Source organism: Rhinoderma darwinii (assembly GCF_050947455.1).
Source record: "Rhinoderma darwinii isolate aRhiDar2 chromosome 5 unlocalized genomic scaffold, aRhiDar2.hap1 SUPER_5_unloc_12, whole genome shotgun sequence".
Classification (NCBI taxonomy): domain Eukaryota; kingdom Metazoa; phylum Chordata; class Amphibia; order Anura; family Rhinodermatidae; genus Rhinoderma; species Rhinoderma darwinii.
In genome coordinates, this window is record NW_027461768.1 from 22960 (window position 1) to 45652 (window position 22693).

At 46.0% G+C, this 22693-nt stretch overlaps 9 non-coding genes and 1 pseudogene across 9 annotated transcripts; all 10 read left to right on the forward strand.

Moving 5' to 3' along the window:
• Nucleotides 1-2911: 2911 nt before the first annotated feature.
• On the forward strand, nt 2912-3096 carry LOC142685176 (U2 spliceosomal RNA). Its single transcript, XR_012854720.1, has one exon. It is a non-coding gene; the product is annotated as a U2 spliceosomal RNA (small nuclear RNA).
• Nucleotides 3097-4382: 1286 nt separating this feature from the next.
• LOC142685160 (U2 spliceosomal RNA) lies at nt 4383-4573 on the forward strand. Its single transcript, XR_012854711.1, has one exon. It is a non-coding gene; the product is annotated as a U2 spliceosomal RNA (small nuclear RNA).
• A 1288-nt stretch (nt 4574-5861) lies between these two features.
• On the forward strand, nt 5862-6052 carry LOC142685173 (U2 spliceosomal RNA). The gene has a single exon (XR_012854718.1). It is a non-coding gene; the product is annotated as a U2 spliceosomal RNA (small nuclear RNA).
• Nucleotides 6053-7338: 1286 nt separating this feature from the next.
• Nucleotides 7339-7529, forward strand: LOC142685186 (U2 spliceosomal RNA). The gene has a single exon (XR_012854724.1). It is a non-coding gene; the product is annotated as a U2 spliceosomal RNA (small nuclear RNA).
• A 1294-nt stretch (nt 7530-8823) lies between these two features.
• LOC142685198 (U2 spliceosomal RNA) lies at nt 8824-9014 on the forward strand. Its single transcript, XR_012854731.1, has one exon. It is a non-coding gene; the product is annotated as a U2 spliceosomal RNA (small nuclear RNA).
• Nucleotides 9015-10316: 1302 nt separating this feature from the next.
• Nucleotides 10317-10386, forward strand: LOC142685219 (U2 spliceosomal RNA; annotated as a pseudogene).
• Nucleotides 10387-11173: 787 nt separating this feature from the next.
• On the forward strand, nt 11174-11355 carry LOC142685189 (U2 spliceosomal RNA). Its single transcript, XR_012854725.1, has one exon. It is a non-coding gene; the product is annotated as a U2 spliceosomal RNA (small nuclear RNA).
• Nucleotides 11356-12633: 1278 nt separating this feature from the next.
• On the forward strand, nt 12634-12824 carry LOC142685210 (U2 spliceosomal RNA). Its single transcript, XR_012854732.1, has one exon. It is a non-coding gene; the product is annotated as a U2 spliceosomal RNA (small nuclear RNA).
• A 6839-nt stretch (nt 12825-19663) lies between these two features.
• Nucleotides 19664-19855, forward strand: LOC142685175 (U2 spliceosomal RNA). Its single transcript, XR_012854719.1, has one exon. It is a non-coding gene; the product is annotated as a U2 spliceosomal RNA (small nuclear RNA).
• Nucleotides 19856-21141: 1286 nt separating this feature from the next.
• LOC142685222 (U2 spliceosomal RNA) lies at nt 21142-21332 on the forward strand. Its single transcript, XR_012854733.1, has one exon. It is a non-coding gene; the product is annotated as a U2 spliceosomal RNA (small nuclear RNA).
• Nucleotides 21333-22693: the final 1361 nt, after the last annotated feature.

The following is a 22693-nucleotide window of genomic DNA, read 5'->3' on the forward strand; positions in this document are numbered from 1 at the left end:
ATGTTTGCTTTTAACAAATATTTTATCTGATCACAAGCTCCTTTCGGTGCACCTGGAGCTAGAGGGAGAGCAAAAAGCTTGTAGGGGTCCCTGGAGACTAAACACCACACTCCTGGAGGACCCCATCATTAAAGAGGAGTTTGTGCGGACCTACCAGTGTTGGCAGTCCCATAGAGCGCCCAGTCAGCCTATGCTACACTGGTGGGAGGGCATTAAACCCAAAATCAGAGCTTTTTTTATTCGAGCAGGTAAGAAGAAAGCAAAAGAGAAAAAACAATGGTTTTATGTTCTTAATAAACGTTTACATGTACTTTTTAAATTGAAGGAGATTGGTATGGATGTTGATGATGATATTTTAAATCTTAAAGCTGAAATAAAACATGCCATAGAAGAGAAAGGGAAACAAATAATTTTTAATTCACATGTAAAGTACCTCGAGGATGGCGAGAAGTGTTCCCGGTTCTTCTTCAAAAAGGTAATGGATAAACGAGATGTCATTTTAAACCTTGAAGGAGAAACCACTATGGTCGGCATTTTAAATTCTGCTTTTAATTTCTACCAATCTCTTTTTAACAAGAAAAATATTGATCCTTCCTTTTTAGAACATGTTCTTAATTCCCTTGATGCCAAGCTAGATATTTTAGACCAGGAAGTTTTATCCCGTAATATTACCTTGGAGGAACTTTTATTTGCTTTTAAAAGTTTTTCTAATGGGAAAGCTCCTGGGGAAGATGGTCTGCCCATCGAATTTTATCATGCTTTTTGGGAAATTTTAAAGAATGACATGTTTTTATTGTATAAGGAAGTTTTTATTACTGAAGAGCTGCCCCCTTCCTGGAGGAGGGGGATTGTGTCCTTAATTTTTAAAAAAGGTGAGAAGGACCAGTTAAAAAACTGGCGCCCTATTACTCTTTTAAACGTTGATTGTAAAATTTTAGCTAAACTAATAACAATCCGTTTTAAACCTTTTATTCATAAATTAATCCATCCAAACCAGGTATGTGGGGTACCTGGGAGGTCAATTACTGAGTCCCTGAATATTTTACGTGACATCATTTGGTATTTTAAAGAAAGGGGTCAAAGCCTTGCTATTTTATCCTTAGATTTCGAGAAGGCTTTTGACCGGGTCTCCCATGAATATCTTTTTATGGTTCTTAAAAAGATGGCTGTTCCTGAAATTATTTTAACACGTATTAAGCTTTTATATCGATCCTGTTTTAGCCAAATTTCTATCAACGGATTTTTAACTAAAGGTGTTCCTCTTTTATCAGGGGTGAAACAGGGGTGCCCGTTGTCTCCGCTCCTTTTTATTTGTGCCATTGAACCTCTGTTCACCCTAATAAGAGATGATAAAGTCATCAGAGGCGTGCCCATACCTGGAGGAAGGGGGAACCAGGTAAAAATCCTAGGCTATATGGATGACGCCACCATCCTATGCCCAGACGCCGCTTCTATGAGAAGGGCATTGAGGAACACCGGCTTTTTTTGTGAAGCCTCTGGTTTTAAATTAAACGTTGATAAATGTGACTGTTTTTATACTGGTGTATGGGATTCCTCTGTGACACCAGGAGTTAACATGCAGCAGGATCAGATAAAAATTTTAGGAATTGTTTTTAATCAAGAAAACGATGGGAGACCCAATTGGGATTCAGTAATTGCCAAAATGGAAAAAAAGGTTTTAATGTGGAATTTGAGAAATCTCACCATGGAGGGAAAAGTTTTAATAATTAAATCTGTTTTATTACCCATAATGCTTTATGTAGCTATGGTTTTCCCTCCAACAATTTTATATATTAAAAAAGTGACCAGGATCTGTTTTATGTTTTTATGGGGTTCCAAAATGGAAAAACTAAAACGTGATTTTATGTACAGATGTAAGGACAATGGCGGGAGAGATGTTCCTAACCTTTTTAACTTCTTTTACATTAAATACTTTTGCTTCTGTTTTAAAATGTATAATTCTGATGGTATTTTTAGCTACTTTTTAAAGTACGCTACGGGCATGATTTTTAAACGATGGTTTCGTGTCCCTTTGAATTCTCCTGTGCTTCTGTGTCCCCCAAAACAATATGCGGTGCTCGAAAAAACTGTCAGGCTCCTAGGTCTCCAAGAATTGGAGCCTGACATATTGGGGGACCAGAAAAAAGTGTCACTCTCCTGTAGGCGGCAGGAGGATACACTGGCAGTTTCAAATTTCTCACAGGCAAGGTCCAAGGTGGTGTGGCGGAACGTTTTCGGGAAATTTATGGCAAATGTGCACAAGGACCTTGCCTGGGCAATCGTTCACCAGTGCCTCCCTACCCGTGAATTCCAGCATAGGCGAGGACTGGTGGCGAGAGCCAAGTGCCCGAGAGACAGGTGTGGTGACGACGAGACGGTAATGCACCTGTTTTGGAACTGCCCATATGCACAGGAGGTTTGGAGGAAGGTAGGCCCATTGTTGAAATGGGCCTGCGGTCTTAAAGATCTTAAATTTGAATACGTGTTTTATGGTCTTTTTAACTGCCCAAGTTTTAAACAGCAAATGGTCTGTTGGATCATTTTAAACTGTTTTAAGAATGCCATCTGGAAGGTTAGGAACATTCTGCTTTTTAAACATGATTTTATTGATGTTAAAAATTGTGTCAAATATGCCCTAAGTGAAATGTACATTTATTATCTTAGGGACAAAAAGCAGCTAGGGGTAAAAGAAGCAACATCCATGTGGTGTTTGCAAATGTGGAATACCATAACATTGTAAATAAAAATGGTTTTATTCTTTTATGTCTTTTATGCCCTGTATAAATTTTATCCTGCTATTGTTCTGTACTTTTATTATAACATCTGTATTACTGGTCTTATTATTATTACTTTTGTATTCATTTAAATGTATGAATATTTATGTATTATGCCATTGATTTTATCTTGTGGTTTCAATTTTAAAAAAAAAAAAAAAAAAAAAAATCTGTTCTTATCAGTTTAATATCTGATACGTCCCCTATCTGGGGACCATATATTAAATGGATTTTTAGAACAGGGAGATGGAAATAGAGCTTGCTCTGTCCACTCCACGCATTGACCTGGTATTGCAGTATTTCCAGGACCGGTGCACCCTTCCCTTATGTGTTGACTAAAATCAGATTCCAAAAGTGTTTTTTCTCTTTGCCATTGTTTCTGTCTTTCTGAAGGGATCTCCCCTTTTAATCCCATTATTTCAACACCTGTTGGACAATGCATTTGTACAGTCATGTGTGATAATGAGCTCATTTATTAAATGCAATTAATGAATACATTGCCACCTCTTGTTGTGTGTGTGTGTGTGTGTGTCTTCTGTGTTTCTGTGTTTCCGGCATTTCACATTGGAACAGCTCATTCACCTTCCTTGTCTTCTCTCCGCCCTCCCTCCCTCCCTCCCTCCTAGGTAAGTTAAAGAGCTGCACCTGAGCCAGCCACTGATTGATGCAGCACCACAGTCAAATAGTGGAGTGGAGTGGAGTAGGGGAACAGCAAACAGCCATTAAAGCAGCCAGCCGCCTACCCGCCACAATGGACCTACCTGTGTACACTAGGTGGATGTGATGGAATGTACTGTCGTCCCTACATTTCAAGAAGAAGTAAGAATTGCAGTTGCAACAAACCCTTGCTTGCCTACAAAGAGAGCAGCAATTTGGATTTGTTACTATGTTACCTGGAAGAATAACAAACTGTGCAAGGATGGAGGTTGTAGGAGCAAAGAGAAGTTGTCTGTAAAGTTGGTGGATGCCTATTTTCCATTTTGCAGTCCCTTGTCTCCCTCTTGTGGCCTCCTGGAGGCAAATAAATGTGCAAAAAAAAGACAGCCTGGCGGCCGGCTGTTGCAGTGTTGCCCTCTCAGGCAACACTGAGTGACTGACTGAGCCTCACAGTCTTATATAAAGTTCAGACGGAACTTTGCACGTGTCATAGTGGAGCCCTCAGGATTCCAGAGCCAGCTTTCTGACATCATAATGGGGCCTGCCTCAGAGATAAAAGCCTGGGCCCAGGCAGTGTTGTTCAGTGCTGCTCAGCAGGCAGCACAGGACTGGATTAAAGCTGATACAAGGTGTGAAGGAACAAGGGGTGGCTGTGGGCATGCACTTGCTGCCGCTGCCAGTGTTTATCTGCATGGCAGGAGGGCATTTGGGCGTTGCCAGGAAGGCGTTTTTATGTAGATTCCTCCTCTTTCAGCACTGCATTGTGGTGCAAGCAAAAGAAGCAAATCCTGTCTGGCTTCCTCTCCGGCCTTTATTCACCTCCCGCTTAGTAGCTGTAAATGTGTGTGAGCCTGCAGGGCCCCATGGAATTGCCTAGGAGTAGGCTGAATCGCTGCAAGGGGTGAACAGCAGTATGGGACAGGCTCGGGCAAGGCAAGGGCCGCTCGGGTTATCGCTTCTCGGCCTTTTGGCTAAGATCAAGTGTAGTATCTGTTCTTATCAGTTTAATATCTGATACGTCCCCTATCTGGGGACCATATATTAAATGGATTTTTAGAACAGGGAGATGGAAATAGAGCTTGCTCTGTCCACTCCACGCATTGACCTGGTATTGCAGTATTTCCAGGACCGGTGCACCCTTCCCTTATGTGTTGACTAAAATCAGATTCCAAAAGTGTTTTTTCTCTTTGCCATTGTTTCTGTCTTTCTGAAGGGATCTCCCCTTTTAATCCCATTATTTCAACACCTGTTGGACAATGCATTTGTACAGTCATGTGTGATAATGAGCTCATTTATTAAATGCAATTAATGAATACATTGCCACCTCTTGTTGTGTGTGTGTGTGTGTGTGTGTCTTCTGTGTTTCTGTGTTTCCGGCATTTCACATTGGAACAGCTCATTCACCTTCCTTGTCTTCTCTCCGCCCTCCCTCCCTCCCTCCCTCCTAGGTAAGTTAAAGAGCTGCACCTGAGCCAGCCACTGATTGATGCAGCACCACAGTCAAATAGTGGAGTGGAGTGGAGTAGGGGAACAGCAAACAGCCATTAAAGCAGCCAGCCGCCTACCCGCCACAATGGACCTACCTGTGTACACTAGGTGGATGTGATGGAATGTACTGTCGTCCCTACATTTCAAGAAGAAGTAAGAATTGCAGTTGCAACAAACCCTTGCTTGCCTACAAAGAGAGCAGCAATTTGGATTTGTTACTATGTTACCTGGAAGAATAACAAACTGTGCAAGGATGGAGGTTGTAGGAGCAAAGAGAAGTTGTCTGTAAAGTTGGTGGATGCCTATTTTCCATTTTGCAGTCCCTTGTCTCCCTCTTGTGGCCTCCTGGAGGCAAATAAATGTGCAAAAAAAAGACAGCCTGGCGGCCGGCTGTTGCAGTGTTGCCCTCTCAGGCAACACTGAGTGACTGACTGAGCCTCACAGTCTTATATAAAGTTCAGACGGAACTTTGCACGTGTCATAGTGGAGCCCTCAGGATTCCAGAGCCAGCTTTCTGACATCATAATGGGGCCTGCCTCAGAGATAAAAGCCTGGGCCCAGGCAGTGTTGTTCAGTGCTGCTCAGCAGGCAGCACAGGACTGGATTAAAGCTGATACAAGGTGTGAAGGAACAAGGGGTGGCTGTGGGCATGCACTTGCTGCCGCTGCCAGTGTTTATCTGCATGGCAGGAGGGCATTTGGGCGTTGCCAGGAAGGCGTTTTTATGTAGATTCCTCCTCTTTCAGCACTGCATTGTGGTGCAAGCAAAAGAAGCAAATCCTGTCTGGCTTCCTCTCCGGCCTTTATTCACCTCCCGCTTAGTAGCTGTAAATGTGTGTGAGCCTGCAGGGCCCCATGGAATTGCCTAGGAGTAGGCTGAATCGCTGCAAGGGGTGAACAGCAGTATGGGACAGGCTCGGGCAAGGCAAGGGCCGCTCGGGTTATCGCTTCTCGGCCTTTTGGCTAAGATCAAGTGTAGTATCTGTTCTTATCAGTTTAATATCTGATACGTCCCCTATCTGGGGACCATATATTAAATGGATTTTTAGAACAGGGAGATGGAAATAGAGCTTGCTCTGTCCACTCCACGCATTGACCTGGTATTGCAGTATTTCCAGGACCGGTGCACCCTTCCCTTATGTGTTGACTAAAATCAGATTCCAAAAGTGTTTTTTCTCTTTGCCATTGTTTCTGTCTTTCTGAAGGGATCTCCCCTTTTAATCCCATTATTTCAACACCTGTTGGACAATGCATTTGTACAGTCATGTGTGATAATGAGCTCATTTATTAAATGCAATTAATGAATACATTGCCACCTCTTGTTGTGTGTGTGTGTGTGTGTGTCTTCTGTGTTTCTGTGTTTCCGGCATTTCACATTGGAACAGCTCATTCACCTTCCTTGTCTTCTCTCCGCCCTCCCTCCCTCCCTCCCTCCTAGGTAAGTTAAAGAGCTGCACCTGAGCCAGCCACTGATTGATGCAGCACCACAGTCAAATAGTGGAGTGGAGTGGAGTAGGGGAACAGCAAACAGCCATTAAAGCAGCCAGCCGCCTACCCGCCACAATGGACCTACCTGTGTACACTAGGTGGATGTGATGGAATGTACTGTCGTCCCTACATTTCAAGAAGAAGTAAGAATTGCAGTTGCAACAAACCCTTGCTTGCCTACAAAGAGAGCAGCAATTTGGATTTGTTACTATGTTACCTGGAAGAATAACAAACTGTGCAAGGATGGAGGTTGTAGGAGCAAAGAGAAGTTGTCTGTAAAGTTGGTGGATGCCTATTTTCCATTTTGCAGTCCCTTGTCTCCCTCTTGTGGCCTCCTGGAGGCAAATAAATGTGCAAAAAAAAGACAGCCTGGCGGCCGGCTGTTGCAGTGTTGCCCTCTCAGGCAACACTGAGTGACTGACTGAGCCTCACAGTCTTATATAAAGTTCAGACGGAACTTTGCACGTGTCATAGTGGAGCCCTCAGGATTCCAGAGCCAGCTTTCTGACATCATAATGGGGCCTGCCTCAGAGATAAAAGCCTGGGCCCAGGCAGTGTTGTTCAGTGCTGCTCAGCAGGCAGCACAGGACTGGATTAAAGCTGATACAAGGTGTGAAGGAACAAGGGGTGGCTGTGGGCATGCACTTGCTGCCGCTGCCAGTGTTTATCTGCATGGCAGGAGGGCATTTGGGCGTTGCCAGGAAGGCGTTTTTATGTAGATTCCTCCTCTTTCAGCACTGCATTGTGGTGCAAGCAAAAGAAGCAAATCCTGTCTGGCTTCCTCTCCGGCCTTTATTCACCTCCCGCTTAGTAGCTGTAAATGTGTGTGAGCCTGCAGGGCCCCATGGAATTGCCTAGGAGTAGGCTGAATCGCTGCAAGGGGTGAACAGCAGTATGGGACAGGCTCGGGCAAGGCAAGGGCCGCTCGGGTTATCGCTTCTCGGCCTTTTGGCTAAGATCAAGTGTAGTATCTGTTCTTATCAGTTTAATATCTGATACGTCCCCTATCTGGGGACCATATATTAAATGGATTTTTAGAACAGGGAGATGGAAATAGAGCTTGCTCTGTCCACTCCACGCATTGACCTGGTATTGCAGTATTTCCAGGACCGGTGCACCCTTCCCTTATGTGTTGACTAAAATCAGATTCCAAAAGTGTTTTTTCTCTTTGCCATTGTTTCTGTCTTTCTGAAGGGATCTCCCCTTTTAATCCCATTATTTCAACACCTGTTGGACAATGCATTTGTACAGTCATGTGTGATAATGAGCTCATTTATTAAATGCAATTAATGAATACATTGCCACCTCTTGTTGTGTGTGTGTGTGTGTGTGTGTGTGTGTCTTCTGTGTTTCTGTGTTTCCGGCATTTCACATTGGAACAGCTCATTCACCTTCCTTGTCTTCTCTCCGCCCTCCCTCCCTCCCTCCCTCCTAGGTAAGTTAAAGAGCTGCACCTGAGCCAGCCACTGATTGATGCAGCACCACAGTCAAATAGTGGAGTGGAGTGGAGTAGGGGAACAGCAAACAGCCATTAAAGCAGCCAGCCGCCTACCCGCCACAATGGACCTACCTGTGTACACTAGGTGGATGTGATGGAATGTACTGTCGTCCCTACATTTCAAGAAGAAGTAAGAATTGCAGTTGCAACAAACCCTTGCTTGCCTACAAAGAGAGCAGCAATTTGGATTTGTTACTATGTTACCTGGAAGAATAACAAACTGTGCAAGGATGGAGGTTGTAGGAGCAAAGAGAAGTTGTCTGTAAAGTTGGTGGATGCCTATTTTCCATTTTGCAGTCCCTTGTCTCCCTCTTGTGGCCTCCTGGAGGCAAATAAATGTGCAAAAAAAAGACAGCCTGGCGGCCGGCTGTTGCAGTGTTGCCCTCTCAGGCAACACTGAGTGACTGACTGAGCCTCACAGTCTTATATAAAGTTCAGACGGAACTTTGCACGTGTCATAGTGGAGCCCTCAGGATTCCAGAGCCAGCTTTCTGACATCATAATGGGGCCTGCCTCAGAGATAAAAGCCTGGGCCCAGGCAGTGTTGTTCAGTGCTGCTCAGCAGGCAGCACAGGACTGGATTAAAGCTGATACAAGGTGTGAAGGAACAAGGGGTGGCTGTGGGCATGCACTTGCTGCCGCTGCCAGTGTTTATCTGCATGGCAGGAGGGCATTTGGGCGTTGCCAGGAAGGCGTTTTTATGTAGATTCCTCCTCTTTCAGCACTGCATTGTGGTGCAAGCAAAAGAAGCAAATCCTGTCTGGCTTCCTCTCCGGCCTTTATTCACCTCCCGCTTAGTAGCTGTAAATGTGTGTGAGCCTGCAGGGCCCCATGGAATTGCCTAGGAGTAGGCTGAATCGCTGCAAGGGGTGAACAGCAGTATGGGACAGGCTCGGGCAAGGCAAGGGCCGCTCGGGTTATCGCTTCTCGGCCTTTTGGCTAAGATCAAGTGTAGTATCTGTTCTTATCAGTTTAATATCTGATACGTCCCCTATCTGGGGACCATATATTAAATGGATTTTTAGAACAGGGAGATGGAAATAGAGCTTGCTCTGTCCACTCCACGCATTGACCTGGTATTGCAGTATTTCCAGGACCGGTGCACCCTTCCCTTATGTGTTGACTAAAATCAGATTCCAAAAGTGTTTTTTCTCTTTGCCATTGTTTCTGTCTTTCTGAAGGGATCTCCCCTTTTAATCCCATTATTTCAACACCTGTTGGACAATGCATTTGTACAGTCATGTGTGATAATGAGCTCATTTATTAAATGCAATTAATGAATACATTGCCACCTCTTGTTGTGTGTGTGTGTGTGTGTGTGTGTGTGTCTTCTGTGTTTCTGTGTTTCCGGCATTTCACATTGGAACAGCTCATTCACCTTCCTTGTCTTCTCTCCGCCCTCCCTCCCTCCCTCCCTCCTAGGTAAGTTAAAGAGCTGCACCTGAGCCAGCCACTGATTGATGCAGCACCACAGTCAAATAGTGGAGTGGAGTGGAGTAGGGGAACAGCAAACAGCCATTAAAGCAGCCAGCCGCCTACCCGCCACAATGGACCTACCTGTGTACACTAGGTGGATGTGATGGAATGTACTGTCGTCCCTACATTTCAAGAAGAAGTAAGAATTGCAGTTGCAACAAACCCTTGCTTGCCTACAAAGAGAGCAGCAATTTGGATTTGTTACTATGTTACCTGGAAGAATAACAAACTGTGCAAGGATGGAGGTTGTAGGAGCAAAGAGAAGTTGTCTGTAAAGTTGGTGGATGCCTATTTTCCATTTTGCAGTCCCTTGTCTCCCTCTTGTGGCCTCCTGGAGGCAAATAAATGTGCAAAAAAAAGACAGCCTGGCGGCCGGCTGTTGCAGTGTTGCCCTCTCAGGCAACACTGAGTGACTGACTGAGCCTCACAGTCTTATATAAAGTTCAGACGGAACTTTGCACGTGTCATAGTGGAGCCCTCAGGATTCCAGAGCCAGCTTTCTGACATCATAATGGGGCCTGCCTCAGAGATAAAAGCCTGGGCCCAGGCAGTGTTGTTCAGTGCTGCTCAGCAGGCAGCACAGGACTGGATTAAAGCTGATACAAGGTGTGAAGGAACAAGGGGTGGCTGTGGGCATGCACTTGCTGCCGCTGCCAGTGTTTATCTGCATGGCAGGAGGGCATTTGGGCGTTGCCAGGAAGGCGTTTTTATGTAGATTCCTCCTCTTTCAGCACTGCATTGTGGTGCAAGCAAAAGAAGCAAATCCTGTGTAGCTTCCTCTCCGGCCTTTATTCACCTCCCTCCCGCTTAGTAGCTGTAAATGTGTGTGAGCCTGCAGGGCCCCATGGAATTGCCTAGGAGTAGGCTGAATCAATCGCTGCAAGGGGTGAACAGCAGTATGGGACAGGCTCGGGCAAGGCAAGGGCCGCTCGGGTTATCGCTTCTCGGCCTTTTGGCTAAGATCAAGTGTAGTACCTGCTCAAGCTGAGGTTAGTAATCATCCCTGCCGGTGGTACGTGGGCCATCGTAGGGGGATGACAGAACGCCGAGGTGAGGGCAGGGAACCACAACGGTCATCGCTCTGGTGTACGCATTTGGTTTAAAGGTACCATTTGTAGGTGACCAGGCGACCGCCGGATCGAGGTCATTAGGCCGGGTAGTTTGGAAGCCCGAGTTGCTATGTGCCCCAGGGCTGGTGACCCTGGGGTGCCCTAACTCACTGGGGGTGGGATCCCACTGAGTGAAGGCACACTTGCACGCACTCTCTTTCACGCTATATGAGCACACACCTTTATTCTCCCGGCCTTCTGGCTGGGAGATGAGGAATTTTTTATACCTGGCGGATGTCCAGGCTGTATTACAGCGCACATCCACTTATTTAATTTTGTTTTTCACTGTGTGTTTGTCACGTTTGTCACAAGGATTTTGGGATGCGGTGCCCTTTTGGGACCCTCCTGAGGTCTAGGGGGAAAATGTGTGGCCTTCTGGTTCCTTTTTCCCCTGCAACCCGGCCTCCCTTCTTCGGAGGGGAGGTGCAACTAGGATGCAGGCTCCTAGGTGGACACTGGGGTGGCAGCCCAGGTAGAAGCCTAGGAGTGTGTTTGGGTCTCCCTAAGCTTCGGCGAGGGGGGACCATCGATCCTTGATCCTCTAGGCCTATGGTTTGGAGGGTCAGGGAATGGTTATGCGGGGCCTCTCTCTTTTAAGAGAAGGGCTGCGATAGACCGCATCCTTGTGCACTTTTTGTGTGGCACCTCTGCACTTTTTATGCACTTGGGTGATAGAAAGCACGACTCGGGCTTTCAATAAAAAAAAAAAAAAATCTGTTCTTATCAGTTTAATATCTGATACGTCCCCTATCTGGGGACCATATATTAAATGGATTTTTAGAACAGGGAGATGGAAATAGAGCTTGCTCTGTCCACTCCACGCATTGACCTGGTATTGCAGTATTTCCAGGACCGGTGCACCCTTCCCTTATGTGTTGACTAAAATCAGATTCCAAAAGTGTTTTTTCTCTTTGCCATTGTTTCTGTCTTTCTGAAGGGATCTCCCCTTTTAATCCCATTATTTCAACACCTGTTGGACAATGCATTTGTACAGTCATGTGTGATAATGAGCTCATTTATTAAATGCAATTAATGAATACATTGCCACCTCTTGTTGTGTGTGTGTGTGTGTGTGTCTTCTGTGTTTCTGTGTTTCCGGCATTTCACATTGGAACAGCTCATTCACCTTCCTTGTCTTCTCTCCGCCCTCCCTCCCTCCTAGGTAAGTTAAAGAGCTGCACCTGAGCCAGCCACTGATTGATGCAGCACCACAGTCAAATAGTGGAGTGGAGTGGAGTAGGGGAACAGCAAACAGCCATTAAAGCAGCCAGCCGCCTACCCGCCACAATGGACCTACCTGTGTACACTAGGTGGATGTGATGGAATGTACTGTCGTCCCTACATTTCAAGAAGAAGTAAGAATTGCAGTTGCAACAAACCCTTGCTTGCCTACAAAGAGAGCAGCAATTTGGATTTGTTACTATGTTACCTGGAAGAATAACAAACTGTGCAAGGATGGAGGTTGTAGGAGCAAAGAGAAGTTGTCTGTAAAGTTGGTGGATGCCTATTTTCCATTTTGCAGTCCCTTGTCTCCCTCTTGTGGCCTCCTGGAGGCAAATAAATGTGCAAAAAAAAGACAGCCTGGCGGCCGGCTGTTGCAGTGTTGCCCTCTCAGGCAACACTGAGTGACTGACTGAGCCTCACAGTCTTATATAAAGTTCAGACGGAACTTTGCACGTGTCATAGTGGAGCCCTCAGGATTCCAGAGCCAGCTTTCTGACATCATAATGGGGCCTGCCTCAGAGATAAAAGCCTGGGCCCAGGCAGTGTTGTTCAGTGCTGCTCAGCAGGCAGCACAGGACTGGATTAAAGCTGATACAAGGTGTGAAGGAACAAGGGGTGGCTGTGGGCATGCACTTGCTGCCGCTGCCAGTGTTTATCTGCATGGCAGGAGGGCATTTGGGCGTTGCCAGGAAGGCGTTTTTATGTAGATTCCTCCTCTTTCAGCACTGCATTGTGGTGCAAGCAAAAGAAGCAAATCCTGTCTGGCTTCCTCTCCGGCCTTTATTCACCTCCCGCTTAGTAGCTGTAAATGTGTGTGAGCCTGCAGGGCCCCATGGAATTGCCTAGGAGTAGGCTGAATCGCTGCAAGGGGTGAACAGCAGTATGGGACAGGCTCGGGCAAGGCAAGGGCCGCTCGGGTTATCGCTTCTCGGCCTTTTGGCTAAGATCAAGTGTAGTATCTGTTCTTATCAGTTTAATATCTGATACGTCCCCTATCTGGGGACCATATATTAAATGGATTTTTAGAACAGGGAGATGGAAATAGAGCTTGCTCTGTCCACTCCACGCATTGACCTGGTATTGCAGTATTTCCAGGACCGGTGCACCCTTCCCTTATGTGTTGACTAAAATCAGATTCCAAAAGTGTTTTTTCTCTTTGCCATTGTTTCTGTCTTTCTGAAGGGATCTCCCCTTTTAATCCCATTATTTCAACACCTGTTGGACAATGCATTTGTACAGTCATGTGTGATAATGAGCTCATTTATTAAATGCAATTAATGAATACATTGCCACCTCTTGTTGTGTGTGTGTGTGTGTGTGTCTTCTGTGTTTCTGTGTTTCCGGCATTTCACATTGGAACAGCTCATTCACCTTCCTTGTCTTCTCTCCGCCCTCCCTCCCTCCCTCCCTCCTAGGTAAGTTAAAGAGCTGCACCTGAGCCAGCCACTGATTGATGCAGCACCACAGTCAAATAGTGGAGTGGAGTGGAGTAGGGGAACAGCAAACAGCCATTAAAGCAGCCAGCCGCCTACCCGCCACAATGGACCTACCTGTGTACACTAGGTGGATGTGATGGAATGTACTGTCGTCCCTACATTTCAAGAAGAAGTAAGAATTGCAGTTGCAACAAACCCTTGCTTGCCTACAAAGAGAGCAGCAATTTGGATTTGTTACTATGTTACCTGGAAGAATAACAAACTGTGCAAGGATGGAGGTTGTAGGAGCAAAGAGAAGTTGTCTGTAAAGTTGGTGGATGCCTATTTTCCATTTTGCAGTCCCTTGTCTCCCTCTTGTGGCCTCCTGGAGGCAAATAAATGTGCAAAAAAAAGACAGCCTGGCGGCCGGCTGTTGCAGTGTTGCCCTCTCAGGCAACACTGAGTGACTGACTGAGCCTCACAGTCTTATATAAAGTTCAGACGGAACTTTGCACGTGTCATAGTGGAGCCCTCAGGATTCCAGAGCCAGCTTTCTGACATCATAATGGGGCCTGCCTCAGAGATAAAAGCCTGGGCCCAGGCAGTGTTGTTCAGTGCTGCTCAGCAGGCAGCACAGGACTGGATTAAAGCTGATACAAGGTGTGAAGGAACAAGGGGTGGCTGTGGGCATGCACTTGCTGCCGCTGCCAGTGTTTATCTGCATGGCAGGAGGGCATTTGGGCGTTGCCAGGAAGGCGTTTTTATGTAGATTCCTCCTCTTTCAGCACTGCATTGTGGTGCAAGCAAAAGAAGCAAATCCTGTCTGGCTTCCTCTCCGGCCTTTATTCACCTCCCGCTTAGTAGCTGTAAATGTGTGTGAGCCTGCAGGGCCCCATGGAATTGCCTAGGAGTAGGCTGAATCGCTGCAAGGGGTGAACAGCAGTATGGGACAGGCTCGGGCAAGGCAAGGGCCGCTCGGGTTATCGCTTCTCGGCCTTTTGGCAAGATCAGGTGTAGTATTTCTGCATCTGGTTTTGTTGGGAGGTGTCCGGGGTACCCTGCTCCTTGGCCTTGGGGGATCGTCTCTTTTCACAGAGAGACTTCACCCCCTTGCTGCTATTTGGGGAGTGGGCTTAGCCCCCGGACAACGAGTTGCGATCGCGCCTTACCCAAGAGGTCAACCGGCCTTGAGGCGTTTTTCTAAGAGCGTTCCGAGGGCGTTTATCGGGCTTCGTAGGTGTCTGGGGTACCCTAATCCTTGGCCTTGGGGGAGGGTTCCACTTAATTGTGGAATCTGAGCCCTTGCTGCTATAAGGGACAGGCTTAGCCCCCAGGCACTGAAAATGCCATTTACATTTGGATTTGCATCCGGGGACACCCGGTTGCGCCAGTCCGTCCGCATCGAGGTGGAAGAAGGCCATCGCCAGCGGAAGAACCTTCGCTTCATTGTGGAGGTGATTCTGCTGGACTTCCTGGGGCTCAAGCGGGCGGACATCCTGTGTCTCAATGACCAGGAAAGCCGCGGTCGGTACACCATATCCTTTACGGCCGCGGCATGTTGCGACAACATGCACAAAAGATTGTCTGATGCGGACCAGAGTGAGGAGCGGCTAAATGGACTGAACTTTTTATTCCTCTACGGGGAGGAAGAAGTCCCGCTCGTGATGTGCATGTTCAGTCCATTTGTCTCAGAGTGTGACATTGAAACCTTCCTCAGTCGTTACTGCAGGGAGGTCCGCTTCTCACACAAAATCTTGAACACCCAGAGCTTCTGGAACGGCAAAAGGAAATATTGGGTGAAGTTCCGCCAGGATCCCAATGGCATTGGAGGCTTACATCACCCACCCCAGAACTTTGCCATTGGGAAGAATCGAGGATTCTTATTTTACCCCCAGATGCCAATAGCCTGCCGGAACTGCTTGAGATATGGCCACACCAGAGAACATTGTGACCGGCCCCATGTGGTGCAGTGTAACAGGTGTGGCCAGGTTGGACACGTGGCGGCAAAATGCAGTTCCGAGGTGTTGTGCAATCTGTGCGGCATGACTGGGCATGCTTTTAAAGATTGCCCCCGCAGAGCGAAATCTGGGCCACCCAGACCAGGGCCAGAGCGGCAGTTTGCAACATGTGCAGACGCCGCTGGTAATGCCCCAAAACGAGCATTGACGACTGAGGGGTCCAGGCCAAAGTCCTTCACAGCTCCATCGGGGGGCCCACCGATGTCAGCCTCGAGGGACGGCCATAGGGATTCCACCGGGTCCAGGCAGAGCAGGAGGAATTCTGACTCTGCTGGACATAAGTTGACCGGCACCTCTGCAAACAGGTCCTCTGCTCCGCCTGCAGTGGACCCTGTTGAGGCAGTGGTTAGCGACAGGCGTCGTGGCTCCGTAGGTTCTGCAGTAGGACCTGACGCCTGTCCCAAGAGTGTGGGCATGGAGCGGAGACACTCTGTGTCAGACGAGGGCTCCATTAAGAAAACCCTAAAATATGCTGGATTGGAGCCTCGTTTTGACCATTACCGGTCAACGGGGGGGTCGGAGCAAAGTTCCTCCACTGCGGTTGTGGAGGGGCTTGCGATGAAGGCTCCCCGTAAGCAGGCAAAGGTTGCCAAGAGTGATGGGACCTCACAGGCCCCTGTGCAGCTGCCCAGTAAGGACATCAGCGATATCTTCAGCCAGGGGCCAGAGATGGGTGAGAGCGACTTCGAGGAGATGGATAGGAGCCATTCTGCAAAGAGACAGCGAGAGGAAGAGGAGTCCGGAGTTCGGAGGAAAGCTGCCTATCGGAGTTCGGATGAGAGCAGTGTGGGGGTTGGAGCCGCCCACGTATCTGGCTCTGACCCTACCAACATCCAAGATTTATTGACCCCTCAAAAAGGGGGTCCAGACTCGCAGCTGATCTCCGAGTACGACTCTTCTGGTTCGGACTCTGACCTCAACTAAGACTATGTTGGTTCCTATCAAAGTCGCCTCACTAAATGTGAGGTCCCTAAAGAGCCCTGTCCGCAGGACTGCTTTATTTTCATTTTTAGAGACTGTGGACTTTGACCTTTGCCTGCTTCAAGAATGTGGAATCCCTAATGACTTGGAATATCAAGATTTAAAGATGGACTGGAAACTAGGCCCCTCAGTCTGGTCTGGTGGAAATGACTGTCGCTCTGCGGGGGTTGGATTGCTCTGCCGAGGTCGTTTTATCTCCATCCAAACAGTGACTGAAATCATGCCCGGCAGAGCTATTTTAATACATTTGCTTTTTAATGGAATTTTAATTCGTGTTTTAAACGTTTATGCCCCTCCTACCAAACAGGAGAGGGCAGAACTATTAGAGATTTTACCATTGTTTTGTGTTGGGTCTACCCCCCTGCTGGTGGGTGGTGATTTTAACTGTGTACGTGATGGAGAACACCGGCAGGGTGGGGATTTTAATCGAAAAATTGACCGTACTTCTTACCTGCTCAAGAATTTTATTGGTGATTTTAAATTGAAAGATTGCTGGAGGGAACTCTTGCCTGCGGACCCAGGCCCCACCTGGTCCAATGGAAGAGTGAGCTCCAGAATTGATTTTATTTTCACTTCTAATAGTTTTATTCCCAAAAAATGTTTGCTTTTAACAAATATTTTATCTGATCACAAGCTCCTTTCGGTGCACCTGGAGCTAGAGGGAGAGCAAAAAGCTTGTAGGGGTCCCTGGAGACTAAACACCACACTCCTGGAGGACCCCATCATTAAAGAGGAGTTTGTGCGGACCTACCAGTGTTGGCAGTCCCATAGAGCGCCCAGTCAGCCTATGCTACACTGGTGGGAGGGCATTAAACCCAAAATCAGAGCTTTTTTTATTCGAGCAGGTAAGAAGAAAGCAAAAGAGAAAAAACAATGGTTTTATGTTCTTAATAAACGTTTACATGTACTTTTTAAATTGAAGGAGATTGGTATGGATGTTGATGATGATATTTTAAATCTTAAAGCTGAAATAAAACATGCCATAGAAGAGAAAGGGAAACAAATAATTTTTAATTCACATGTAAAGTACCTCGAGGATGGCGAGAAGTGTTCCCGGTTCTTCTTCAAAAAGGTAATGGATAAACGAGATGTCATTTTAAACCTTGAAGGAGAAACCACTATGGTCGGCATTTTAAATTCTGCTTTTAATTTCTACCAATCTCTTTTTAACAAGAAAAATATTGATCCTTCCTTTTTAGAACATGTTCTTAATTCCCTTGATGCCAAGCTAGATATTTTAGACCAGGAAGTTTTATCCCGTAATATTACCTTGGAGGAACTTTTATTTGCTTTTAAAAGTTTTTCTAATGGGAAAGCTCCTGGGGAAGATGGTCTGCCCATCGAATTTTATCATGCTTTTTGGGAAATTTTAAAGAATGACATGTTTTTATTGTATAAGGAAGTTTTTATTACTGAAGAGCTGCCCCCTTCCTGGAGGAGGGGGATTGTGTCCTTAATTTTTAAAAAAGGTGAGAAGGACCAGTTAAAAAACTGGCGCCCTATTACTCTTTTAAACGTTGATTGTAAAATTTTAGCTAAACTAATAACAATCCGTTTTAAACCTTTTATTCATAAATTAATCCATCCAAACCAGGTATGTGGGGTACCTGGGAGGTCAATTACTGAGTCCCTGAATATTTTACGTGACATCATTTGGTATTTTAAAGAAAGGGGTCAAAGCCTTGCTATTTTATCCTTAGATTTCGAGAAGGCTTTTGACCGGGTCTCCCATGAATATCTTTTTATGGTTCTTAAAAAGATGGCTGTTCCTGAAATTATTTTAACACGTATTAAGCTTTTATATCGATCCTGTTTTAGCCAAATTTCTATCAACGGATTTTTAACTAAAGGTGTTCCTCTTTTATCAGGGGTGAAACAGGGGTGCCCGTTGTCTCCGCTCCTTTTTATTTGTGCCATTGAACCTCTGTTCACCCTAATAAGAGATGATAAAGTCATCAGAGGCGTGCCCATACCTGGAGGAAGGGGGAACCAGGTAAAAATCCTAGGCTATATGGATGACGCCACCATCCTATGCCCAGACGCCGCTTCTATGAGAAGGGCATTGAGGAACACCGGCTTTTTTTGTGAAGCCTCTGGTTTTAAATTAAACGTTGATAAATGTGACTGTTTTTATACTGGTGTATGGGATTCCTCTGTGACACCAGGAGTTAACATGCAGCAGGATCAGATAAAAATTTTAGGAATTGTTTTTAATCAAGAAAACGATGGGAGACCCAATTGGGATTCAGTAATTGCCAAAATGGAAAAAAAGGTTTTAATGTGGAATTTGAGAAATCTCACCATGGAGGGAAAAGTTTTAATAATTAAATCTGTTTTATTACCCATAATGCTTTATGTAGCTATGGTTTTCCCTCCAACAATTTTATATATTAAAAAAGTGACCAGGATCTGTTTTATGTTTTTATGGGGTTCCAAAATGGAAAAACTAAAACGTGATTTTATGTACAGATGTAAGGACAATGGCGGGAGAGATGTTCCTAACCTTTTTAACTTCTTTTACATTAAATACTTTTGCTTCTGTTTTAAAATGTATAATTCTGATGGTATTTTTAGCTACTTTTTAAAGTACGCTACGGGCATGATTTTTAAACGATGGTTTCGTGTCCCTTTGAATTCTCCTGTGCTTCTGTGTCCCCCAAAACAATATGCGGTGCTCGAAAAAACTGTCAGGCTCCTAGGTCTCCAAGAATTGGAGCCTGACATATTGGGGGACCAGAAAAAAGTGTCACTCTCCTGTAGGCGGCAGGAGGATACACTGGCAGTTTCAAATTTCTCACAGGCAAGGTCCAAGGTGGTGTGGCGGAACGTTTTCGGGAAATTTATGGCAAATGTGCACAAGGACCTTGCCTGGGCAATCGTTCACCAGTGCCTCCCTACCCGTGAATTCCAGCATAGGCGAGGACTGGTGGCGAGAGCCAAGTGCCCGAGAGACAGGTGTGGTGACGACGAGACGGTAATGCACCTGTTTTGGAACTGCCCATATGCACAGGAGGTTTGGAGGAAGGTAGGCCCATTGTTGAAATGGGCCTGCGGTCTTAAAGATCTTAAATTTGAATACGTGTTTTATGGTCTTTTTAACTGCCCAAGTTTTAAACAGCAAATGGTCTGTTGGATCATTTTAAACTGTTTTAAGAATGCCATCTGGAAGGTTAGGAACATTCTGCTTTTTAAACATGATTTTATTGATGTTAAAAATTGTGTCAAATATGCCCTAAGTGAAATGTACATTTATTATCTTAGGGACAAAAAGCAGCTAGGGGTAAAAGAAGCAACATCCATGTGGTGTTTGCAAATGTGGAATACCATAACATTGTAAATAAAAATGGTTTTATTCTTTTATGTCTTTTATGCCCTGTATAAATTTTATCCTGCTATTGTTCTGTACTTTTATTATAACATCTGTATTACTGGTCTTATTATTATTACTTTTGTATTCATTTAAATGTATGAATATTTATGTATTATGCCATTGATTTTATCTTGTGGTTTCAATTTTAAAAAAAAGTCTGTAAAATATAATATTTTTGCCAATAAAAAACTTTGTTGAAACCTTATCTGTTCTTATCAGTTTAATATCTGATACGTCCCCTATCTGGGGACCATATATTAAATGGATTTTTAGAACAGGGAGATGGAAATAGAGCTTGCTCTGTCCACTCCACGCATTGACCTGGTATTGCAGTATTTCCAGGACCGGTGCACCCTTCCCTTATGTGTTGACTAAAATCAGATTCCAAAAGTGTTTTTTCTCTTTGCCATTGTTTCTGTCTTTCTGAAGGGATCTCCCCTTTTAATCCCATTATTTCAACACCTGTTGGACAATGCATTTGTACAGTCATGTGTGATAATGAGCTCATTTATTAAATGCAATTAATGAATACATTGCCACCTCTTGTTGTGTGTGTGTGTGTGTGTGTCTTCTGTGTTTCTGTGTTTCCGGCATTTCACATTGGAACAGCTCATTCACCTTCCTTGTCTTCTCTCCGCCCTCCCTCCCTCCCTCCCTCCTAGGTAAGTTAAAGAGCTGCACCTGAGCCAGCCACTGATTGATGCAGCACCACAGTCAAATAGTGGAGTGGAGTGGAGTAGGGGAACAGCAAACAGCCATTAAAGCAGCCAGCCGCCTACCCGCCACAATGGACCTACCTGTGTACACTAGGTGGATGTGATGGAATGTACTGTCGTCCCTACATTTCAAGAAGAAGTAAGAATTGCAGTTGCAACAAACCCTTGCTTGCCTACAAAGAGAGCAGCAATTTGGATTTGTTACTATGTTACCTGGAAGAATAACAAACTGTGCAAGGATGGAGGTTGTAGGAGCAAAGAGAAGTTGTCTGTAAAGTTGGTGGATGCCTATTTTCCATTTTGCAGTCCCTTGTCTCCCTCTTGTGGCCTCCTGGAGGCAAATAAATGTGCAAAAAAAAGACAGCCTGGCGGCCGGCTGTTGCAGTGTTGCCCTCTCAGGCAACACTGAGTGACTGACTGAGCCTCACAGTCTTATATAAAGTTCAGACGGAACTTTGCACGTGTCATAGTGGAGCCCTCAGGATTCCAGAGCCAGCTTTCTGACATCATAATGGGGCCTGCCTCAGAGATAAAAGCCTGGGCCCAGGCAGTGTTGTTCAGTGCTGCTCAGCAGGCAGCACAGGACTGGATTAAAGCTGATACAAGGTGTGAAGGAACAAGGGGTGGCTGTGGGCATGCACTTGCTGCCGCTGCCAGTGTTTATCTGCATGGCAGGAGGGCATTTGGGCGTTGCCAGGAAGGCGTTTTTATGTAGATTCCTCCTCTTTCAGCACTGCATTGTGGTGCAAGCAAAAGAAGCAAATCCTGTCTGGCTTCCTCTCCGGCCTTTATTCACCTCCCGCTTAGTAGCTGTAAATGTGTGTGAGCCTGCAGGGCCCCATGGAATTGCCTAGGAGTAGGCTGAATCGCTGCAAGGGGTGAACAGCAGTATGGGACAGGCTCGGGCAAGGCAAGGGCCGCTCGGGTTATCGCTTCTCGGCCTTTTGGCTAAGATCAAGTGTAGTATCTGTTCTTATCAGTTTAATATCTGATACGTCCCCTATCTGGGGACCATATATTAAATGGATTTTTAGAACAGGGAGATGGAAATAGAGCTTGCTCTGTCCACTCCACGCATTGACCTGGTATTGCAGTATTTCCAGGACCGGTGCACCCTTCCCTTATGTGTTGACTAAAATCAGATTCCAAAAGTGTTTTTTCTCTTTGCCATTGTTTCTGTCTTTCTGAAGGGATCTCCCCTTTTAATCCCATTATTTCAACACCTGTTGGACAATGCATTTGTACAGTCATGTGTGATAATGAGCTCATTTATTAAATGCAATTAATGAATACATTGCCACCTCTTGTTGTGTGTGTGTGTGTGTGTGTCTTCTGTGTTTCTGTGTTTCCGGCATTTCACATTGGAACAGCTCATTCACCTTCCTTGTCTTCTCTCCGCCCTCCCTCCCTCCCTCCCTCCTAGGTAAGTTAAAGAGCTGCACCTGAGCCAGCCACTGATTGATGCAGCACCACAGTCAAATAGTGGAGTGGAGTGGAGTAGGGGAACAGCAAACAGCCATTAAAGCAGCCAGCCGCCTACCCGCCACAATGGACCTACCTGTGTACACTAGGTGGATGTGATGGAATGTACTGTCGTCCCTACATTTCAAGAAGAAGTAAGAATTGCAGTTGCAACAAACCCTTGCTTGCCTACAAAGAGAGCAGCAATTTGGATTTGTTACTATGTTACCTGGAAGAATAACAAACTGTGCAAGGATGGAGGTTGTAGGAGCAAAGAGAAGTTGTCTGTAAAGTTGGTGGATGCCTATTTTCCATTTTGCAGTCCCTTGTCTCCCTCTTGTGGCCTCCTGGAGGCAAATAAATGTGCAAAAAAAAGACAGCCTGGCGGCCGGCTGTTGCAGTGTTGCCCTCTCAGGCAACACTGAGTGACTGACTGAGCCTCACAGTCTTATATAAAGTTCAGACGGAACTTTGCACGTGTCATAGTGGAGCCCTCAGGATTCCAGAGCCAGCTTTCTGACATCATAATGGGGCCTGCCTCAGAGATAAAAGCCTGGGCCCAGGCAGTGTTGTTCAGTGCTGCTCAGCAGGCAGCACAGGACTGGATTAAAGCTGATACAAGGTGTGAAGGAACAAGGGGTGGCTGTGGGCATGCACTTGCTGCCGCTGCCAGTGTTTATCTGCATGGCAGGAGGGCATTTGGGCGTTGCCAGGAAGGCGTTTTTATGTAGATTCCTCCTCTTTCAGCACTGCATTGTGGTGCAAGCAAAAGAAGCAAATCCTGTCTGGCTTCCTCTCCGGCCTTTATTCACCTCCCGCTTAGTAGCTGTAAATGTGTGTGAGCCTGCAGGGCCCCATGGAATTGCCTAGGAGTAGGCTGAATCGCTGCAAGGGGTGAACAGCAGTATGGGACAGGCTCGGGCAAGGCAAGGGCCGCTCGGGTTATCGCTTCTCGGCCTTTTGGCAAGATCAGGTGTAGTATTTCTGCATCTGGTTTTGTTGGGAGGTGTCCGGGGTAC